The sequence below is a fragment of the Mobula birostris genome, chromosome 25 (genome assembly GCF_030028105.1).
Source record: "Mobula birostris isolate sMobBir1 chromosome 25, sMobBir1.hap1, whole genome shotgun sequence".
In the NCBI taxonomy this organism is placed as follows: Eukaryota; Metazoa; Chordata; class Chondrichthyes; order Myliobatiformes; family Myliobatidae; genus Mobula; species Mobula birostris.
Genome location: NC_092394.1, coordinates 3,195,880 through 3,210,383, shown reverse-complemented (window position 1 = coordinate 3,210,383; position 14,504 = coordinate 3,195,880). Strand labels below are relative to the sequence as shown.

General features: G+C 45.6%; 1 protein-coding gene and 1 long non-coding RNA gene across 4 annotated transcripts in view; one reads left to right on the top strand and one right to left on the bottom strand.

Moving 5' to 3' along the window:
- The window catches only part of LOC140187470 (uncharacterized), a 50,809-nt gene that overhangs the window by 18,514 nt on the left and 17,791 nt on the right, over nt 1-14,504 (bottom strand). The gene's annotated exons all lie outside the window — the stretch shown is intronic.
- The window catches only part of crk (v-crk avian sarcoma virus CT10 oncogene homolog), an 88,833-nt gene that overhangs the window by 73,581 nt on the left and 748 nt on the right, over nt 1-14,504 (top strand). The window lies entirely within an intron of this gene.

Sequence of the window (14,504 nt, the reverse complement as noted above, 5' to 3'; positions counted from 1 at the left end):
TTTAAACACTTCTGTCTCTGCAGATAACAGCCTCAGTTCCCCATTTGATCCACATAGTGCGTGCTGGTCATTGTGATAACGCCTGTTAGTTCCTTCCCCTAAGCCCCGGTTCAGTCTTCCTGCAAGAAATGCAATAAAACCAGTTTATCATTTGTTTTACTGAGTGGCTGGGCAGAGAGTGGAGGCAGAGCCCTGGAGCTGGTGGTGAGGTGACACTTCACTTGTGAGTCTGTTAGGGTCATCGACTGTATCTGGTGCTCCTGGGTGTATATTAGTGAGACCCAATGTAGATTAGGAGACTGTTTCGCCGAGCACCAAAGATTCGTCTGCCTGAAAAAGTGGGATCTCCCAATGGCCACCCACTTTAATTCCACTTCCCAATTCTATTCTGACATGTCAATCCATGGCCTCTTTTACTGCCGCGATGAGGCCACACTCAGGCTGGGGGAGAAATGCCTTATATTCCGTCCAGGTAGCCTCCAAACGAATGGCATGAACGTCAATTTTTCGAACTTCCAGTAATGCCCGGCCTCTTCACCATTCCTCATCCCCTTTTCCCTCTGTCACCTTATCTCCTTACCTGCATATCACCTTACTCTGGTGCTCCCCCACTCTTTCTCCCAAGGCCTTTCGTCCTCTCCTAATAGATTCCCCTTTCTCCAGCCTGGTATCTCTTTTACCAATCAACTTCCCAGCTCCTTACTTCACCCCTCCACACTCACAGTTTCACCTATCACCTTGTGGTTCTTCCTCCCTTCCCCCCCACTTTCTTACCCTGACTCCTCATCCCTTTTCCCCAGTCCTGATGAAGATTTTCTGACAGAAATGTCAACTGTACTTTTTTCCAGAGATACTGCCTGGCCTGCTGAGTTCCTCCAGCACTTTCTATGTGCTAGTAAGTGTAGGAGACAGAGGGCTGGAGTTGGGGAGGGTGGGGAAGGGTGAGCTCTGGAGTTGGGAGGGTGGGGGGGCTGAGTTCTGGAGTTCGGAGGGTGGGGGGGGCTGAGTTCTGGATTTGGGGAGGGTGGGGGAGGGTGAGCTCTGGAGTTGGGGAGGATGGGGGGGCTGAGTTCTGGAGTTGGGGAGGGTGGGGGAGGCTGAGTTGAGTTGGGGAGGGTGGGGGAGGCTGAGTTCTGGAGCTGGTCGAGAGTCGGCAATGAGGGCCACATGGCTGCGGGGATTGGTTGGATGAGGGATGGGAAAGGGCTTCACTAATGGGTGACAAAGTAGCATAGTGGTTAACACAACATTATTACAGCTCGGGCTGGTCGGAACTCTGAGTTCAATCCCAGTGTCCTCTGTAAGGAATTCGTATATCCTTCCTGTGGAATGCTTGTGTTTCCTCTCATTATAGAACACGCCCTCTAATCCAAGCAGCATCCCGGTAAACCTCTTCTGTACCCTCTCCAAAGTGTTGGCATCCCTCCTGTAAAGAAGTCTCAGCAAATCTGGAAGTGATGACATAAAGCATCGCTGTTGCTTCCAAGCTGCAGAGACGGCAACGAGCTTGATGATCACCCACTCACACATCCTGCAGACCCTCTGGAGTTGGGAAGAACAAGGAGTGATCTCGCTGAACGAGAACATGATTTTTGAGGCCTTGATGTGTGTGTATTAAAGACTGCCTCCTCCAGTCACAACAGCAAGATCACCTTCTGCCTCAGTTGTACCTTGTTCTTCACCCACACATGTCGATTCCCTGAATGTACAACTGTTAATCAGTATCACCCCTGAGCTCTTTGAAGGGGAAGACAATTCCAATGAATTATAATCCTGTGCAAGAAAAACTTTCTTCTCAGCTTAAAACTGAGATTTCTGGCTAAACCGTCTGTAAATGGTAGCAACATACACACTCAGTACTGGAGAAACTCAGGGGTGGTATGGCAGTATTACGTTGTTACAGTGCTAGCAAGCTGCGTTCAGTCTCTAGGGAGTTTGTGACCACGTGTGTTTCCTCCCACACTCCAAAGTCACACGGGTTAGTAGGTTAATTGCTCACAGGGGTGTATTTGGATGGTGTGGGCTTGTTGCTGTACTGCATCTTTAAATAAAATACAAGTAAAACAGTAGGCCAGGCAGCGTCTCTGAAGGGAACAAGCAGTTGATATTTTGAGCCGAGAACCTTCATCAGGACTGGAAAGGAAAGAGAAAGAAGCCTGTCCAGTCCTGGTGAAGAGACCAGGCCCAAAATGTCAACTGTTTATTTCCCTCCGTAGATGCTGCCTGACCAGAATTCTAGCGTCCCACGTTTATGATTGTAAATGGTGTTGGATGGAAGTGGTCAGAGGATTTAAGAACTGTGTGGCAGTGATCTCAGTTGGATAATGTAACAATAAATCATTCTTTAGTGGGAAGGACAGGCTATGTAACAAAGATCCTCACTGGTTGCATCACAGCCTGTTTTAGAAACACCGATGCCCAGGAATGGAAAAGACGACAGAAAGTGGTAGATACAGCCCAGTCCATCACAGGAAAAACCCTCCCTGCTGTTGAGCTCATCCACGAGAAGTGCTATCACAAGAAGACAGCACTGATCGTCAAGGACCCCCACCATCCAGGCTTTCCCTACTTTTTACTATCACCATTGGGCAGGAGGTACAGAACCCTTACAGCCCACACCAGTTATTATCCTTCAACCAACACTGTAGATATCTTCACCCACCTTTACTCTGAATGGATTCTACAAGCTATAGATTCACTTCCAAAGACTCTTTACAACTCATGTTCTTAGTATTATTTTTATTTGCAGTTTGTCGTTTTTTGCACGTCGGTTGTTTGTCAGTCTTTGTTTATGTGTAGTTTTTCATAAAATGCTATGTTTTAAAAATTTTTTAATTTAGAAATACAGCACAGTACCAGGCCCCTAAGGCCCGATGAGCCCGCGCTGACCAATACGCCTAGAATGTGGGATGAACCGGAGCAACCGGAGGAAAGCTACGTGGTCACAGGGAGAAGATACAAACTCCTTCCGGTCAGCCTGGGTTGCAGGCGCTGTGATAACCGCTATGCAACAGATTGGGTCTTTTTCCAAGGTCAGGTCAGCCAAGAATAGAGGGCACATGTTCAAAGTGAGAGGGGAGAATTTTAAAGGTGAGCTGAGGAGTAAGTCCTTCCAAACAGTTGGTGGTGAATATCTGGAATGAGCTGCCTGAGGAGGTGGTGGGGTAGATACAATTACAATGTTTAAATGGAATTTGGCAGGAAAAGCATACAGAGCCCCAGGTCTGAGCTGGGCAAATAGGATGACCACCGAGAGGCACGGCGGTCTGCTGAAGGGCCTGTTACAGTGAAGTCTACAATACCAAAACTGCACACAGACCCCAAGATGATTGCAGAAACACTTTTTAACTCTTGGACTCTATTTTCTTTTTGCAAAATGATGACACATCTTTTGTTGGCTGCAATACTTTCTTATTCTTGCTTGTTAATTTGCTGGGGGTGATGTACAAGGATCAAATCTCTCTAAATACCAATATTTCCCATTCTCTTACTTTTCAAAGAAAAGTCTACTTTTCCATTTTACATGTACCCAGCACTTGAATCTTTGGTTTTAAATTATAAAGCAATAGTAAGACATCCACAAAAGCCAGCTTGCCTTCACTGATAGTCAGTTATAAACCACAGAAACAGGCTTTTTGGCCCAACTGGTCCATGTCCATCCAAGCTAGTTCTACTCGCCAGAGTTTGGTTCATAACGTTCTAACTGAAATGGTGAGGGAGATGCGTGGCCTCAGCTGATGCATAGACAATGCCCTCATGCCTATTACAACCTCCCAGGGGAGGAGGCAACGGAGGCGGTGTGGGGCAGAACACGTGCAGCAAATGCGCTAGGCTGGGGACTTTGCGCCTCCTGTTGACGCTGCGCTCTAGTGTTTGCTCCCTGGAAGACAAGCCGATTGCCTTTGCCTGCAGCTGCACTCACGTGGGATGAGGAATTGCTGTGTGCTTGTTCTTATAGAAGTGTGACTCCAGAACAACATCCCATGCACCATCAATCTACAGGTCATGCCACTCAGGGACTAGAGCTAACATTACTTTCTGTGACTGCATGTGTACTGTAACTATGCGTGCTGTGTGTGACTGTGTTTTGCACCTTGGCCCCAGTGGAATGCTGTTTTGTTTAAGTGTTTCAGATTTCAGAATATGTCATATATTTTGGGATCGCCATCATTCCTGGCTCAGAATTTATGTGCTACCAGCAAGCAGTCTTTGCCTTACATTTGTTCATCACACATACGTACTGAGGCAGCCATTCAGCGTGTTAGATTTTCATCAGTGACGATCTTGGCAAACTTAGCAATGAATTTTTCTGCTGCTTCGTCACCAGCAGATGCTTCATCACCGTAAATCTTTAAAAAAATCAATGCAATGTCTTTTCTTAAATTTCTGCAACCAGCCTGCTGAATATTTACAATCCCCTTCAATTTTTAGTTAGCCATGTCACGTGACCGGCAACAATGAATATCAATTGAGTCAGGTTTTATAAAAACAAACAATCATTTATTAAACTCTGCTCAAGAATATAGCGAAATATATTTAAACGACTGACTTAACCGGAAGTTAACTGCTATACGGCAATTCTGGAACAGTTCTTAAAAGGGTAAATGCAAAAACAGTTCTTAAAATGGTAAATTCGAACACAGTTCTTAGAACGGTAAATTCGAAAGTCCAAGAGACTTATACAGTCAATTAGGAGAGACTTTCCTGAAGTAAATAATTCCTCGAAGAGGTCACGTTATTGCTAATCCCAGCCGGAACCTGCTTTGTCCACAGGATTCACAACAACGGAAATAAAACGGTTTAAAGGAACTGACCTTTTCCTCTGACGAATAGACACTGCACTATCTTTCCTACTTTAGCAGGGGATATCTCAGTTGCAGGTCACTTTTACTTGAGCAAAGATTCAATAAAGGTCGATCCTCTCCAAAACCGCCAAACGATATCAGCTTTACCCGACTCGGCGAATTCCTGTATTTTGGTAAGGTCTTCACTCTCCAATACTACTTACAATAGAGAGTAGAACTCCACTTTAAAACAAAACTGCGTCATGAGCCGAATATGCAGAATAGCAGAGTATCTGACTGACGATCTAAACTGAAAACTAACTGCGTCACATCAGGGCTCTCCTTATAAACCTTTGGTGAACATGTCATCACGTGACCTCACATCAGCAGGAAAATTACATCATGTGACCTCCACAAGACCATTACATCATCCTAAGACAGTCACAAGATATCAATGAAGTATGTAACACCTCCCTCCAAAAACAAAAATTTTGGTCTTTTTAAGAGCAAAATTTTAACAATTAACTATTTACAAAAAAATACAAATGTATAAAATTTACAACATACACAGTATTATCATACAGCATTTTGCAAACTAACATACAGTAGGAGTGTTACAAAGGTTAAAATATCACTCCATAAAAAAATTTACATTGTACATTTAACATCTAGATAGACAATCAGCCATCACATTATCTTTACCTTTAATATGAGTTATCAAAATATTATACTCCTGTAACATCAAACTTTGTTGCTAAATTAGAGTTTGATTTATTTCCTTAAGCATTTCCTTCAACTGAGCCCGGACCTACAACAGAACCAAGATGAGTCACAGTGGCATGACCAAATTCATTTTTAGCTAAGTTAGTAGTGAAGTTAGCTTTTGAAAGTCTCTCAAATAGTTTCTCCACCGCAGTAATATGGGCTTTCCACGTATTATTTCCTGTAACTAAATCATCAATATAGGCATCTGTATCTTTTAACCCATGAATCACACTATTAATCATCTGCTGGAAAGTACCTGGTGCATTCTTCATCCCAAATGGAAGAACATCATATTCATATAACCCAGATGGGGTTACAAATGCAGAAATCTCCCTACCTCTATCCATCAATGGAACACACCGATAACCTTTTAACAAATCAATCTTTGTAAGGAACTTTGCTTGTTCAACTTTATCCACACAATCATCTACCCTAGGGATTGGATATGCATCAGTTTTTGTCACAGCATTCACCTTCCTGTAATCTGTACAAAACTACTGTCTGGCTTATGCACCATAACACACGGTGAACTCCAATTCGAATTAGAATGTCTAATATTATCATTCTCTAATATATACTTAATTTCTTGTTCAGCAAGTTCACATTTTTCCCTGTTCATCCGATACGAATGTTGTTTTAAGGGTTTTGCATCTCCAACATCTACATCATGCGAAGCTATGGTGGTTCTTCTAGGAACGTCTGGAAATAAATCCCTATATTTAAAATTTAACTGTTTCATCTGCTCTCTCTGCTCTGGCTGTAAATGAGCTAATTTCTCATCAATATTTCCCAGAATTGTGCAGTTTGGTAACCTGGCAGAAATAATGTTGAGCTTAAAATGAGTTTCACATGAACCATCCATTAAGTTTTTAGGAAGATCAGACTCGGTATTGACCATAACAGTCATAGTAGCAACCTCCCTCTCATAATAAGGTTTTATCATATTTATATGACACAGCTGTGTTGCCTTTCTTCGATCTGGGGTTTTTAATCACATAATCCGCATCATTTACTTTAGATTTAATCTCATAAGGACCATGAAATTTAGCTTGTAATGGGTTCGTTTGCACCGGGAAAAGAACCAACACCTTATCCCCAGGCTTAAATGACCTCATTCTTGCTTCCTTATCATACCAAGTTTTCATCTTCTCCTGAGCCAATTTTAAATTTTCCTTGGCCAAGCTACAAGCTTTATGTAATCTTTCCTTAAATTTTAAAACACAATCTAGCAAATTAGTGTGTACCTGTGGTAAACCATATATGTTGTAACTGGGTTAACTGTCTGGACACGCTCCTCTGCTGACTGTGGCTCCTCCCACAGAGTCCTGTATAAAGGTGTTCGCCTTGCACCTCCCCCTCAGTCCGGGGGCAGACACTCACTGTGAAGGTCGTATTGTACAGCGAATAAAAGCCTTTCAGTATTTTACCCAACCTCAGTCTTTTGAAGTTATTGAAGGTGCTTCAATTTTATTCGCTGTAAATTTTAAAGCATGGAAAATTCACTGAGACCTGACAAGTTAGACCTCAATCCACAAACGCCTGAAGCTGGAAACGCTTTCGAACTCTGGCTGGCCTGCTTCAAAGCGTACCTAGAGGAGATTAAAGCGACCGACCTCACAGCGAAGCGCAGAGTTCTACTCTCCAGGGTCAGTCCACGGGTCTATTTGCTGATCAGAGACCAGCCGAGCTACGATGGCGCGATGAGCACACTCAAAGGACAATACCTGCGGCCAATAAACAGCGTCTATGCGCGACATCGCTTAGCGACACGGCAACAACGGCCCGGGGAGTCAAGTGCTGAGTTCGTCCAGGCCCTACGGACGCTCATGCGAGCCTGCAATTGCCAGGAGCTGACGGCGGTGCAGCATGCAGAACTCCTAGTGAGAGACGTCTTCGTCACAGGGACCAGGTCAGTGTATGTGCGCCAGCGGCTGTTGGAAAAAAACAATCTTACCTTAAGTTCGGCGATCGAGCTGGCCGACACGCTGGAGGCCGTTCTGCACAACTCTGAGGCTCTCCAGGCACGCGATACCCCGATGGCCTCGTGGGCGCCGCAGACCCCACAACCCGCCAGTCGTGAGTCCGCAAAGTGCTACTTCTGCGGACTGGAGAAGCACCCCCGGAAACACTGCCTGGCTCAACAAGCTACCTGCTCCAGCTGCGGAAAGAAGGGCCACTTCGCCAAGGTCTGTAAGTCCAAACAACGAGTGGGATCAAGCAGCACCACGTGCGAGACATGGGGGTCACCATCTTGCCTGCTGCCATCTTCTCTGCACGCCGCCACCACGTGCGAGACATGGGGGCAGCCATCTTGCCTGCTGCCATCTTCTCTGCACGCCGCCACCATGTGCGAGACATGGGGGCAGCCATCTTGGTCAGTGCCCCCTCCCATCACCTACGACCAACGGGTGCTCACGGGGCACCCCACTGCGCCGGACCAAGACAGTGACTCAACCCTGGCCTCCGTGACCCTCGAACAAAGCGCTCCCCACCAGCTCGCGAGGTCAATGATGGACATCCTGGTGCAGGGGCGCAAGACAAGCTGCCTGTTTGACACAGGCAGCACGGAGAGTTTTATCCACCCGGACACGGTGCAGCATTGTGGACTCATGATATAGCCGGTAAGTCAGAGGGTCACCGTGGCTTCCTGGTCGCATACAACAGACATCCGGGGGGGTTGTGTAGCGACACTAGTGGTGCAGGGCACAGAATATCGAGACTTTACGTTACTGGTCTTGCCTCAACTGTGCGCCCCTGTGCTGTTGGGGTTGGACTTCCAGAGCCACATGAAAAGCGTGACAATGAAGTATGATGGGCCCCTCCCGCCAATTACTGTCGTAAATCCCCAGTTTTGTAGAGATACGTCACATACCCCGCTACTGACCACACACACACCGACTCGCACATCCCACCCAACACCATGCCAACTGCCACACTACCGACACCATTTGCGGCCTCTCCACCCTCAGGATCCCTCCCCCACCGCTGTTCGCCAACCTGACCCCCGACTGTAAACCTGTGGCAACTAAAAGCAGGAGGTACAGCGCGGGGGACAGAGCTTTCATTAAGTCGGAGGTGCAGCGGCTGCTCAGGGAGGGGGTCATTGAGGCAAGCACAAGTCCTTGGAGGGCGCAGGTGGTGGTTGTTGGGAACGGGGAGAAGAATAGGATGCTCGTGGACTATAGCCAGACCATCAATAGGTTCACGCAGCTCGACGCGTACCCTCTACCCCGCATCGCGGATATGGTCAATCAGATAGTACAGTACAAGGTGTACTCGACCATAGACCTAAAATCCGCTTACCATCAACTCCCCATCCGCCGGGAGGACCGCCTTTACACTGCCTTCGAGGCGGACGGCAGGCTTTATCAATTCCTGCGCGTCCCCTTCAGTGTCACGAATGGTGTATCTGTCTTCCAGAGGGCAATGGACCAGATGGTGGACCAGTGCCAACTGAAGGCCACGTTCCCATATCTGGGTAACATCACCACCTGCAGTCACAACCGGCAGGATCACGACAACAACCTCCAAAAATTTCTCCAAGCGGCCAAAGCTTTCAATCTCACCTATAACAAGGGCAAGTGTGTACTTGGGACCACCCGACTTGCTATCCTTGGGTGTGTCGTGGAGAATGGAGTCATTGGCCCTGACCCCGAGCGTATGCACCCCCTGTTGGAACTCCCTCTTCCCAACACCCTCAGAGCCCTCAAAAGGTGCCTGGGCTTCTTTTCATATGACGCCCAATGGGTCTCTAACTACGCAGACAAGGCCCGCCCCTGGTCAAGTCTACCACATTCCCCCTCTCAGCCAAGGCCCGCGCGGCCTTCAACCGCATAAAAGGGGACATTGCCAAAGCAGCAATGCATGCGGTGGATGAGGCCATTCCCTTCCAAGTAGAGAGTGACGCCTCCGACTTTGCACTGGCTGCCTCCCTCAACCAGGCAGGAAGACCAGTGGCGTTCTTCTCCCGTACCCTTCAAGGCCCTGAAATTCGGCACTCTGCGGTAGAGAAAGAGGCCCAGGCCATACTGGAAGTTATTAGGCACTGGAGGGACTATCTCGCTGGCAAAAGGTTCACCCTGCTAACTGACCAGCGCTCAGCCGCATTCATGTTTAGTAAGCAACAGCGGGGCAAAATCAAAAATGATAAAATTCTGAGGTGGAGAATCAAACTCTCCACCTACAACTATGACATCATGTACAGGCCTGGGAAGCTCAACGAGCCCTCCGATGCCCTATCCCGGGGAACGTGCGCCAGCACGCAGATCGATCGGCCATATGCCCTACATGTAGATCTTTGCCACCCCGGGGTCACCCAGCTTTTCCACTTTGTGAAAGCCCGGAACCCTTGCTCCCTTGCGATCAGGACGATGACCAGGGACTGCCAAGTCTGCGCAGAGTGCAAACTGCACTTCTACAGACCTGAAAAGGCACAACTCATCAAGGCTACCCGCCCCTTTGAGCGACTGAGTGTTGACTTTAAGGGCCCCCTTCCCTCCACCGACTGCAATGTGTACTTTCTTAACGTTATCGACGAGTACTCGCGGTTCCCCTTTGCCATCCCCTGCCCCGACTACCACGTCAGTTATAAAAGCCCTGCGCAAGCTCTTCACTCTGTTCGGATACCCATGCTATATCCACAGTGACAGAGGGTCCTCATTTATGAGTGACGAGCTGCGCCAATACCTACTGGCTAGGGGAATTGCAACTAGTAGGACCACGAGCTATAATCCCCGGGGGAATGGACAGGTGGAGAAGGAGAATGGCACAGTGTGGAAAGCCACACTCTTAGCTGTCAGGTCAAAGGGACTGCCGGTCTCCCGCTGGCAGGAGGTCCTTCCCGAGGCACTCCACTCCGTCCGCTCCCTGTTATGCACGTCCACCAATGCCACCCCTCATTAGTGGCTCTTTTCTTTTCCCAGAAAGTCGACCACGGGGATCACCCCACCGACTTGGCTGATGTCCCCGGGGCCAGTGCTGCTCTGGAAACATGCGAGGAGCAATAAATACTCACCGATGGTCGAGAGGGTTCACTTACTTCATGCGAACCCCCACTATGCCTATGTGGTTTTACCTGATGGGCGGGAGGACACAGTCTCCATCCACGACCTGGCACCCGCAGGAGCACCGGGCCCCTACCCTGAACGCTCTGTGGTGACTATTGACCCCGTACCCACCAATGTATGTACCTACGAGACACTGTGCACCCCAAACCCTATACAGACCCTACATGACACTCCCATACCTGGCGTGACGCACACGCACGAGGTATTACCGACGCCTAACGTGCTAACACCTCAAGTCAGGCTGGAGCCAGCACAACCACCGTCGCCGATGCTATGTAGATCACAGCGACAGACTCGACTGCCTGATAGACTTAACCTGTAAATATACTTGTTTAAATATTGCCAGTCACTTCACCCCGCGGGACTCTTTTTAAAAAAAGGAGGGATGAATGTGGTAAACCTCATATATATGTTGTAACTGGGTTAACTGTCTGGACACGCCCCTCTGCTGACTGCCCCTGTGGCTCCTCCCACAGATCCTGAATAAAGGTGATTTCGCCTTGCCCCTTCCCCTCAGTCCAGGGGCAGACAATCAGCACGGAGGTCATATTGTACAGTGAATAAAAGCCTTTCAGTATTTCACCCAGCTTCAGTCTTTTGGAGTTATTGAAGGTGCTTCAGTACCTCTTTATTAATCCACTGTTCCTTCAACAAGGGCAAAGGTCCTCGAACTCTATGCCCAAACACAAGTTCAAAAGGACTAAAACCTAATGATTCCTATACTGCCTCTCGTACTGCAAAAAGTAGTAAATGTACACCTTCATCCCAGTCCTTTTCATTTTCCACACAATATGTCCTAATCATAGTTTTGAGGGTAGAATGGAACCTCTCCAAGGCTCCTTGCGATTCTGGTTGATATGCAGATGAGGTAATCTGTTTTGCTCCCAGTTTATAAACTATCTGCTGAAACAATCCAGACATAAAATTACTACCTTGATCAGATTGTATTTCCTTAGGCAACCCAAAATAAGTAAAGAATTTTATAGGAGCCTTTGTCACAGTTTTGGCTGTTATATTCCTAAGAAGTATTGCCTCTGGAAACCTAGACGCTGTGCACATAATGGTCCACAAATATTGATGTCCAGTTTTAGTTTTTGGCAACGGGCCTACATAATCTATAATAATTTTGGAAAACGGCTCACCAAGTGCTGGAATCGGTTGCAGTGGGGCCACTGGAGTAACTTGATTAGGTTTTCCCACAATCTGACAAGTATGACACGTCCTGTAAAATGTCACCACATCTTTTCTTAAACTAGGCCAGTAAAAATGTTTAAAAACCTTGTTCATAGTTTTCTTTACACCTTGATGGCGACCAAAGGCATACTATGAGCCATAGTTATAATCTCATTTCAATAAACTTCAGGAACTACTACCTGGTGATTAACTTCCCATTCCTCACTAGCAGGAATTGTAGGTGATCTCCCCTTCCTCATTAATACTTCCTTTTCAAAATAATATCCTACTGGCACCTTCTCAATTTCACTATCTGGAAGAGCTTGTTCCTTTAATTTGATAATCTCAGGATCTCTACCCTGCTCTGCTATCATCTCCTTCCGAGATAAAGACAAATCTTCATGGTCAGACTTACTACCAAAATTCTGATCAAATAATGTAGGTAAGAAAATTTCTGATACATCCTCAAAATTCACATCCCGAGTTGAACAGTCATGGATAACAACCTCATCCTGTACATCAGTCTTTTTAGCCATAGCTCGGGTTACAACACAGGAAGAATCTGTGTTAGAATCCCTCTGTGGTTCCTCAGAAATAGGCTTGATTGTCAAGTGCACTTCAGGAAAAACTTGTCCACCTGCTAAGTCATTCCCTAACAAAACAGAAACATTATTCACGGGTAAACTGGGTTGTAGTCCTACTTTAACAAGCCCTGTAACTAACCCTGATCTTATATTTACTCTACGCAAATATACCGGCATAAGGGCACTCCCAACTCCTCTTATATAGTTTACCTCACCAATGTCAGACTCGTCACTAAACTTTCGAACACTGTCTAACATTAGTGATTGAGAAGCTCCAGTATCTCTAAGGATTCTTATTGGTACTGGATTGGATCCCTCTTTCAAGGATACAAATCCTTAAGTTATAAAATGTTCATATCCCCTCTTAACTTGGTCAGACTCTGACAAAATTTCATTGGTATTTATCGAAATCTGTGGATTTACAGGTGTTTCAATATGCTGCACACAAGCATCTGGGACTTCTTCCTTCTCTTTCTTTTTCAATTGAAAACAGTTAGCTATTACATGTCCAGGTTTCTTACAATAATTACAAATCAGACCAAAAAGTCTTTCCTTCACATCTCCCTTCATCCTTACCTTTCTCACTAACTTCAGATTTAATTTCTGGTTTACCTGGATGCTCTGTGCTATTTTTCCTCTTAAAAGTCCTACCTGGAGAAAATTTACTCTTATGAATTAAAACATACTCATCAGCTAATTTAGCAGACTCCTGCAATGTAGCAGTGTCCCTTTCATTTAAGTATGTCCTCACTTCAACAGGAATGCTCCTTTTAAATTCCTCCAGTAAAATCAACACTTTTAATTTATTATACTCCTCATTCACATTTTTAGAGGAAACCCATCTCTCAAAACACACAGATTTCTTGTAGGCAAATTCCACGCAAGCTTTTTACACAGATTTCTTCAAATTTCTGAATCTTTCTCTATAAGCTTCCAAAACCAGTTCATACACTTTCAATATATGCTGTTTCACAATATCATAATCAAGTGCTTGCTCAGCATTTAAAGCTGTATAAACTTGTTGTGCCTTGCCTCTAATTACACTTTGTAACATCACTGGCCATCTCTCTTTCGGCCACTCTAAACTCAGAGCAACAATTTTGAAATGTTGGAAATATTTGTCCACCTCTGCTTCATTAACTGGAGGAGCCAACATAACCTCTCGACAAGCAACAAACTGTTTCCTAAAACCAGAGGACTGATTTTCAGACTTTAATTTCTCCATCTCTAGCTCAAACTCCCTCCTTTTATTTGCTTCTCTTTCTTCAAATTCCCTTTTCCTATGGGCTTCTCTAGCCTTGAATTCCTTCTGGTTATTTTCAGCTTCTAACCGACTTCTTTCCAAATCAGCTTCTAATTGCTTTAATTTTATTTGTTCAAGATGTAACTGCATCTCTAGATTACTCAGTGGAAACCTATCTAACACTTCTTCATCAAAAACACCCAACTCTTTATAGTGTGCCGCGATTTTTCTCTGAATTACTGGCTTTGTTGCAACCTTCGTTAATTCCTTTAAGGTCCAACCTTCTAGCAATCTCGGATACAACACCCGTTCTCACTGTTGCTAAAAACTCCAGGTTTGGCGATTCCATAAAGTTGTCAATATTCATTGCTGCCGAATACCACCCACAGACCAATCAAAAGAATTGGGTATTTCCCTTTTCCAAATCAGGTTGATACTTAAACAAGTACTTAAACTCAAAATTGGAACATATCCATACGAGCCCCCAGATTTATGTCACGTGACTGGCAACAATGAATATCAATTGAGTCAGGTTTTATAAAAGCAAACAAACATTTATTAAACTCTGCACAAGAACATAGCGAAATATATTTAAACGACTGACTTAACCGGAAGTTAACCGCTATACGGCAACTCTGGAACAGTTCTTAAAAGGGTAAATTCGAACACAGTTCTTAGAATGGTAAATTCGAAAGTCCAAGAGATTTATACAGTCAATTAGGAGAGAATTTCCTGAAGTAAAGAATTCCTCGAAGAGGTCACGATACTGCTGATCCCAACTGGAACCTGTCTTGTCCACAGGATTCACGATGATAGAAATAAAATGGTTTAAAGGAACTGACCTTTTCCTCTGGCAATTAGACACTGCACTATCTTTCCTACTTTAGCA